The 9,584-nt window shown below is 31.4% G+C and overlaps 1 long non-coding RNA gene across 1 annotated transcript; it reads left to right on the top strand.

Moving 5' to 3' along the window:
- Nucleotides 1-1,334: 1,334 nt before the first annotated feature.
- Nucleotides 1,335-5,871, top strand: LOC132278931 (uncharacterized). Its single transcript, XR_009471172.1, has 3 exons — nt 1,335-1,937; nt 2,149-2,201; nt 5,506-5,871. It is a non-coding gene; the product is annotated as an uncharacterized LOC132278931 (long non-coding RNA).
- The last annotated feature ends 3,713 nt before the right edge of the window (nt 5,872-9,584 follow it).

Raw genomic sequence — 9,584 nt, 5'->3', positions numbered from 1 at the left:
AATTTATACTCATTATAGGCGTTGTGCGCCTTACTCCACAGCCTCAGAGTCTTCACTCTTTGCCTCTTTCTTCCTCCTCTTGCCTCCCAATCTCTCGCCTCTCAATCCAGTACCTCTCAATCCATCGTTCACCCTATAATACATCAAAACAACGGTGATCTTTGCGTATCGAAGCAACGACGACCTCTTCGACTGGATCTACCTCTTTTCCGGTGAGTTCATAAGATTTTTTTATGGATTTTCTTATTCTTCTCTTATCTGAACAGATCATATTGTTTTTTGTAATGTCCTTACTGATTTCTTTTGTTTGTCTTATTTTTCTAATATTTTTTGAAAAGATTTTATTTTGATTTATTATTTATTTGTATAAAGATGTAATTATGATGATCTTTTGGTAGGTTAGGTATTCAGTTATAAAGATGTAAATATAGTTTGATTTTAATTTGTGATTTTTTTTTTTTTTTTGAAAGTTATATAATTGGTTTAGATTAGGAATATTGGAATAGGTATTAGTAGCTGAATCTAATGTAACAATTTTTGTTCTTGGCAAATAACAACTGTAGAAGATATTTATGTTCCAAGATTTAAAAAGCCCAATCCGTGGGAACTGAACCGATCCGATCTGTTATTTCACGGATTGGCTTGATTCAGATTGAAAGTCCCCACGGATCGGTTAGGTTTCAAATTTAACCAATCCGTGGGGACCGGATTGGATTGAACTTTACCCCCAAACTGAACCGAACCAATCCGTGATCAGCCCTAGATACACCAAGGTTAAATCTCCAGTTCATATTTTGTTGACCAATACTCCCAAGTTCACATCTTTGTTTTAAATTTTATAAAAGGGGTGAAAAAAATACACGATCCCCACCTATTCTAGCAAATTTATTGTTGATTAAAATTCAAAATGGAATATTCTTAAAATTGATCATTTTTAAATCACTCATTCTCATTAAAAAAAAGGGTCAAGTGCAAAAAGGCCCCAATGATATACAAAATGTGCAATTAACCCCGTTGTTTCAATTTGTGCAAATAAAGGATATGATAATTTTATCAAACTCGTCCCAACTTCGCCTCGTTGCCATCCATATAGAGTATATAGACAAACAATCTTATAATTTTAGGACTCAATTATTCTTTATTATAGCTTTTTAATATAATTTATGTTTATTCCTAATGTATATTTATTACACTACGTAGTGTTGAGTATCAATTAAGTAAAAAAATGGAAGTAAAACTACCCCATGATTTTTGCAAGCGATATTAACTTGGGAAAATTACCATCAAGTCCAATTTTTCACATTAAAAAACAAAGGTGTCCTAAATATTATCTCTAAGACAAGTAAGTCTTACTTTTGAGATCAGTTTTTTCTTAAATGATTAAAATTTTCATTTATACCCTTACAAATTAAATATATTATTGCTAAATTAGACATACATTCAGATTCTAACTTTCATACATACCTTTTTACATAAATTTGAATAAAAATAAAAAAAAATAATTTTTTTTGAACTTCCCTCCAAAAATTTTCGCTACCGCGCCAAAATGGCTCAGCCACAATTAAAGTCACTTTAAAAATACATATAAAAAAAATAAAAAAGCCCTCAGGCGATATACGAAGCACATCAATTGTATCGATCGGATAGGGATTCCTGCGTCCTATGAGAGAGGTCTCCTATTCGTTCCTATTTAATTCGTTCCAAAAAAAGCTTCTATTCACGTCAAAAATAGGGATCCATTTTTGATCTCGTTGAAAACTTCTGATGATGACCCCGTTAATGGAGATCATGGGGCTGGTCAGGTATGGGGTCTTTTTCTGGGGAAAAAATGGAAACGACGACCTTGCCTCTCTTTATGGGGCCATGTCCACTTAATCAATTCTTTCTGTTGGCGTTTCGGGGTGAAGAAGTGAGCAGCGAGTGGAGCATGGACGAAGGTACCTTGTTCCAGCCGCCTTTCTATGTGATTTTCAGCCTTATATCTAACCATTTCATCAATCTCCATCTATCTATAGGGCTAGCATTCTAAACTTTTTCACAAGTTTTTCTCTTACATTTTTTGCACATATGTTTGTGCATATATATATCTTTTTGTTTTTGTGTGTCAATGTGAATTGATTCGTGATTTGTTTCATTTGAGAAATACAGGACTCATCTGATGCAATTTTGAGGTGAGCTGAGCCAGAGGAGTCAAAAAACAGGTTAGGGTTTTCAATTTTTCTGATTTATTTATGAAATTAGGGTTTTCAATTTTTCTGATTTATTTATGAAATTGGAGTTAGTCTTTGATGTTTATTATGAAATTGGGATAAGGGTTTTCAGTTTTTATCTTAATGGACACTTCTTAGATAGTCTTAAACTATTGATGGGCTTGCACTGGTGTTTTTAGGTTGTGTTCCTAGTTCTGTCATTTGTTGCATTAGCAGAGTCGCAATATTATCTCTTAGTCTTGCCAAGAATCAAGCTCCACCATGTCTTCTCATTTGGCTATTTCATTTAATCAGATGGTTGAGATCATTTTGGGCATGAAGTAATTCTTGACTGCAATTATTTTGTCCATTTATTTATATTATACTTGACCTTGGATTTTAATTAAATGAAAAGTGAATTTTTAAAATAAACTATTTTATTATTTACAATTATAACTCAATTAAATTATAAATTTTTGTATCTTAATTACTAGATGATTCGATCTATGGTAGAAGATATGACAAAATTTTGAAATAATTGCATGCTGAGCCACCTTCGTGAAACTTAATGAACATGTATATATTTATACATGATATAACAAAATAGTTTTAAATTATTCAATCATGCACATGAAGTCTTTGTACAAGATGTGGATTCAAAATTCTAATTTTAAATAAGCAAACCATAAAGGAATGCTTGAATTCAACTTTTAGAGCGAAAAGCATTTTGATTATTTTACTACATCACATGGAAGAATTCATGGGACTAAAAAAAAGGCTGAAAGATTATTAAGAAACCTTTCTTTTAAATTATTACTTCAAGTGCTGGCCATGGTTTTAAATTATTACTTCAAGTTAAAAGTCGCAGATTTCTCGTACTTCTTAATTTGTTGGGAGCATACCCAGTGCTTGCTTGGAGTATCTTATCTGTGCCTTCCATCTTTTCTGTTAACCTTCTTTGCTTAATTAATTAATTTGTTTACTCACTAAATACTAAACTACTACTCTGTTCTTGTACATTTTTGTACTCTTCCAGTGCTATGTTTATCTTTATGTTTATATATATTAACATAATCCAAGATTTTACTGAAATCAAAGTCAATTGCATGTGACATTTTATTAAATTAAATCTTACACAAAGCATAAAACATCTAAAATATAAATCTATATTTAAATAAAAATAGAAGAGATGAATTTCATAAGAACTAGTATGAGTTACATCAATATCAATTATATAATTTAAAGCTACCCTTCCTCATTAAGGAAACATGAAGGATAATTTATATGAAAGATTCGACTTTTTGCATTACTTTTGCAAAATTGACACTAATTTCAGGACCAATTTTTTATTTTTTATTTTGTTGATTCATTGTTTTGGGTGAATTCATATTGAGTCAAATTTAATTAAATAATGAGTGATTTGATGAAGTCGAATGTATCCAAATTCTATTTCAAGTCAAATAGTTAACTCCTGAAGAATTGGTGTGGAGACATGAGACAAGTCTTATCATGTATTTGTTAAACCGTTATATCATTGTTCCACATCCTTGGAAAGTAATGGTGAATCGAAAGAGGAATAAATGTTTAGTTGCAGCATTGTGTTTAGGTAACAATTGTACTTTCATAACTAAAACTTAATTTAAAAGATAACAGTTCTAAGTATAGAGATTTCAGTTCTAAAATCAGCATTTTTGATTTCATTTTCCAACACAACTCTTCATTTAAATTTTAATAATTCTTTAATTAATTTAATGCAAATATGAAACCAAAACAAGGCAATAAAAATTAGTAATCCATAACCAAATCTAGAGAAATGAAACTGAGAGCATATCACAATAAACTTAACATACAATACTCTAAAATATTAGGGCAAATCATGAAATTGAATATAGCATTAATCAATTTTATCATTGCACATTTTTAATGCTTTTTACTCATGCTCAAGGGGGTTACGTGCCTTTAAGTGACCAATTTTGCAGTGTATAGGGGGTCATGTGCCTTAAGTGACCAATTTTATTTATTTTTATTTTTTTTTTTGTGCATAAATGGAGGTTGGGAAATAGTTGTAGATGAAGTTTGGTTGTCATTTATCGCATTTTAATATAGAATCAGGTAACTGTTTTATGGTCGATCACATGCTACAGAAGCTAACAGATATAAAATTAAATTTAATCATGCTATAAAGCCAAAATCTCTCTCTATATACACACACACTCCATAAGTCGTGATAGAATTTAAACATTACATGTACTTGTAACTGTCTCCATAAGTCGTGACAAAACATTCAAAATTCTTAGTTTTCTTAGTAGAGTTTTTTTCCCTTCAAATTTCAATTTGTAGTCATATGTTTAGTTTGAAAGAAACATAGTTACACTAGAAGGGGTTGGTGATTTTTTAATCTTTTTTCAATGTTCTAAGAAAAATCACTTATATAAAAAAAAAAAGTTCTAAGAAAAATCAAACATAGATAGTTCTCATAAGATACGAGAAATAAAATGTTTTATCCTGTTTTTTATTGTGATTATATGAAATTGATTTAGAATAATATAAAAGTCCTTGTCCTAAAGGATGTACAATAGCTTTAATCTCACTTTCTTTAATTTGTTTAATAGTTGGATGGACTATCTAAGGTGTAATGCAAGTTAAGGAAAGTACATTGGCGAAGTTACTTTGAAAAATATACATATGAGTGACATTTTTTCAATTTTTTTTGTAATGTCATGTTCTTTGACAGACATAGGTTTGATCTCCTTAAATGTAAAACCTTGTTTTGCTTGTTATATTATACATGATATAATTTCAGGCCACTCTTTTTTGTTTTGAGTTTCCATTAATAGGATGCAAAGCCACAAAAGGTCTATGATTTATTTCGTGATTGGCTATGAATGCAAGAAGCATGTTTTCTTTTAATGGATGAAAATGAATTCATTTTTATACCAATATTAGGACATTTTCTGTATATGCCTTAAACACAGTGGTGGAAAAAAGAGTTTTATGGGAGAACATGAGACACTATGGCTCAATTTTTGTGCAGTGATTTATTATACCTACATCCTCTTGTTCATCTTAGTAGGCAAAAACCTACATGGAAATATCAAGACGGAAAAATAAAGAAATATAGGAAGAATTAGTATCTACTTACGTATTTGATTTTATTAATTTAGTTCTCTCAAATTCTACCAACTTATCTTCATTTCTCTTTGAAAAAAGTATTCAGAATCCTAAATGAATTTTGTAGTAGCATAACTTTTTTTTGGAATCATTTTTTTTTTTTGACTTGGGCACTAATTATATTTATTCATTGTTTGTTTTGCAGATTTTTGGATGAGCTCATGCTACAAGACTTGAAGCTCTTTTTGTTTAAGATGGTTTAAGTAGTGTACGTCTACGTCTTAGAACCCTTTGTTTAGGAATCTATAGCTCATTTTTGTCTAAGATCTTGAAACAATTTATTTAAGATAATAGCTTGCTTTGGTCCAAATTATTGGAGTTGAAATTGTTTTAGATGTTAAGATTCATTTTTTTTTACGCGATGAGCTTTATTATTTATGTTGTAAACAATACATTTTTTGGTTGGTGTAACTTATGCAATATCAAGTATTTATTTGTTTGCATAATCGTGTTGATGTGATAATTTTATTTATTTATTTATTTATATTATTTCTTTTGTTTATAATGTTAATAATTTACAGATTTGCCACAAATTCTTATCGTGTCACGATAAACATGTGGCCTATTTTTGGTATTTGACACAATATATATTTTTGGCTATTAAATTAAATTAAATTTTATTAATAATAGAATAGCCACGGATAAATTATGTGGCCTATTTTGGATAGTTTCCACAACATATATTCGTGGGCAATTAAAATTTTAGCCATGAATAAATTCTGTGGCCTATTTTGGGTATTTGCCACGACATATATTCGTGGGCAATTAAATTTGTAGCCACGAATATATTTCGTGGGAAAAGACTTATTCTACCATGATAAATATTTTCGTTGCAAAAGGATTGAATTAGCCACGATTAATTCTTATATCGGGATTGCTACTTGCTACGAAAGTATTGTTATTTAGCGACAAAATAGTTTGTGGCAATAGAAGGTATTTTATCACGAGTTCAAATTTGTGGCAAAAGGTCCACATTTTGCCACGAAAATTTTTAGTCGTGGTTATTGGCAATCTGTGACGGGACTATGCCCACGACCGAGCCACGAGCTATTTCTTGTGGCTAAAAGGCTTTCGCCACGAAATTGGAAGTTTTTGCCATGAAGTGTCTTGTGGCATCAACCCAAATTTGTTGTAGTGAATTATGTGGTACACATCAATGAGAAAATAAGAGAAAATAAAATTAAATCAAACACTAGAGACTTAAAGATGCATAAGTGAGAATAGAGAGTTTAATTTCTATAGAAAGTAAGAGATGGAGAAGGAAATAAAAAATATTGTGGGATGAACTTTTTAGAAATGACTAAAAATTTAAACATAATAGGTAATATGGCGGTAATAGAAATGAATGAAGATGGAATTATAGTGGCTAACTCCATTGATATGGGAATAAGGTGATGAGGAGGAGGAAGAGGATAAATAATAGTTGTATTTTTTTCACAATTTCATTATTCTTTAATAACGTTTCTTTGAACTTTGTACATTCAAAGTTGATTATCTCCCATTCTTATCAAGCTTCCACTTTGTTGTTTGGTATCAGAGACTCGTTTATTTTTTTCTGAACTGATCGTTGATGCACATGGTGGTGGCAACTTCACTGGGGATGAAGATCGATATGGAGTGGCTCTTACTAGGGTTAAATTCAAGCAGTTTTAATATGAAACTTGAAGCTTCCACTTTGTTGTTTGGTATCAGAGACTCGTTTATTTTTTTCTGAACTGATCGTTGATGCACATGGTGGTGGCAACTTCACTACGGATGAAGATCGATATGGAGTGGCTCTTACTAGGGTTAAATTCAAGCACTTTTAATATGAAACTTGAAGCTTCCACTTTGTTGTTTGGTATCAGAGACTCGTTTATTTTTTTCTGAACTAATCGTTGATGCACATGGTGGTGGCAACTTCACTGGGGATGAAGATCGATATGGAGTGGCTCTTACTAGGGTTAAATTCAAGTACTTTTAATATGAAACTTGAATAACGACAACGAAGATCATGTTCATCAAGTTCTTAACCATAAATCCTTCGTGTCGAATAGACAGTCAGCCTATGGGAAGACTTCGACGATAATAAAGTTTACGCTAAAGAGGTGTTTGGGGGCTGCAAAAGTGTTTAAAGATATCACGATCATCGAGATCTTGATTCTAGGATTTTCCTATGAAGATTGTTTTTTTCAACTTTAATTGTCATCTTCATATTGAAGATTTCTTTGATTGGTAGGTAGAAATTGAGAGATTCTTTGATTATATGGAGATCCTAGAGGATAAGAAGGTGACTTGGTTACGTAAAAATCGAAGAGAATAGTTCTGCTTGGTGGGAATAGCTATAAAAAAATTTACGCATGACATGACCTAATTAAAGATGAAGCTTTTGCTGAAAACCATGTTTTTATTCGCAAATGATGCAAGTAGCGACAATGGACAAGCAAAAAATACAGGGGTAGCATCTACACATGGTTGAGATGTACTTAAAAGTAACCTTTATGCTAATCTAGGCCTAGACAAGTGTTACAAACGTAGGTAACCAGGTTATCAATTTATCGAATGTCTTAAGGGAAACCAGTGAATATGATAAAGCTAGAGAATATTAAAGATATAAAGGAGAATGTAAAAGGCTGACTATTCTTCTACGATGAGAATGAGATAGTTGGTGAAGACAATGGAGTTTCTTTTGCATTATCTAGTAGCTTAGAAATTGTTACTAGCCTCAAAGAAGGAAGAACATCCACAAAGACCCAATATATTTGACAAAGTGCATTGTGAACTGAAAGTTTTGTGATGTTATAATTATAAAAATAGCAAAAAACATTGTATCAAGAACGATGGTTCAAAATTGGGACTAAAAATATAGAGGCATCCAAGTCTATAAAATTGTTTGGATAAATATTAAAGAGACAAATGCTTTTTGTGTTCCCTTTTTGAATTAGAAGAATTATGTTTAATGATTACAAACCATTAATAGTGTTTAATGGTGTTTAGACAGTAATGTCTACATTGAGTGTTGTGCTAGATATGTTCATATTTCCAAGATTGACCTCAATGAAGCAAAGATGATCAAAGTCACATTCCAAGTATTCCGTTACATATGAAGACATCAATGGTGATGCTATGGACATGAAAATGACTTAAAGTTGCAAAAGTTAATACAATGAGCATTCAAAGTTGACTTGGACCTCAAAGAACATGAATTCAACCTAATGATCAAGAATGCAACTCATGATCAAGGAAGATACCTCAAAGCTGAAAGAACAATAGCAAAGCTTGAAGAAAGGGGTAAATAGGTTGGTGAGTGCTTAGGATTCTTTGTTAAAATATTTTTTAATTCTTTTAAAGCTCATTTCTATAGAATCATGCATAAACACTCATATTTCAAACTTTGATCCATATTCAACCTAGAAATAGGTCCTGAACGTCATTGAAATATATTAAAGTAACCTAAATGAATGTCAAGGTAAAAGACACTTCAAAATGGGTTTAAATTCAAAACCAAGATCAATCAGCCGACTGATTGAATTCTACCAGCCTGTTGGTTTGGACAGTACTCAACAAGCTTAACGAGGGTGATTACTCAATCAATTGATACTTTGTATCAACCGTCCGTTTTAATTACTTCAGCCAACTGAATCTCTTACCAGCTGATTGGTTTCTATTGAGTTTTAATTCCAATGGCTCCAACAACCATTTTCTGGCCAAAATTCTTTATATATCGGGCTTTGCATTTATAGAGATGGTATACAAGAAGTGAAAAATATTTATGAGTAATTAAGAGGAAGTATTTGAGCATTCATTATAATCTTCATTTCTCTCATACATTTCACTTCATAGACTTGAGCTTCAACTTAATTCATCTATACTCTAGTCTTATGAGTTATTGATTTGCATATCAATCTTTGTGAGATATATCTCATACGTAATTCGTCCTACACATCTATTGTGTAGGTTGGTTTGACTCAAAAGATTGGTGTGACCCAAAGGAAGCCTAAGGGAAAGTTTTTCTCTTAGCAAAGGAAGGAGAAACAAGTTTGCTTCTTTTAAAGGTTTGCTCCCCTCCCAAAAGGAGAAGCCATAGTAGATTTGGGAAAGTCTCAAGAGGGATCTTGAGATGAGAACTAGGAATTCCAAACCTTGCTAAATTAGCATGTTATTGTGTTTACATTTCTCTTCCCTTATGTCATTTAAATTGTGCTTATAATTGGTTATCTTGACATATTATTTTTGCAGAATTTA

This window comes from Cornus florida, unplaced genomic scaffold (assembly GCF_030987335.1).
Source record: "Cornus florida cultivar Cherokee Brave unplaced genomic scaffold, ASM3098733v1 CherokeeBrave_3.0.0_Hap2_Chr10, whole genome shotgun sequence".
In the NCBI taxonomy this organism is placed as follows: Eukaryota; Viridiplantae; Streptophyta; class Magnoliopsida; order Cornales; family Cornaceae; genus Cornus; species Cornus florida.
The sequence above is the reverse complement of the archived record's forward strand: the minus strand, read 5'-3'. Positions and strand labels throughout refer to the sequence as shown.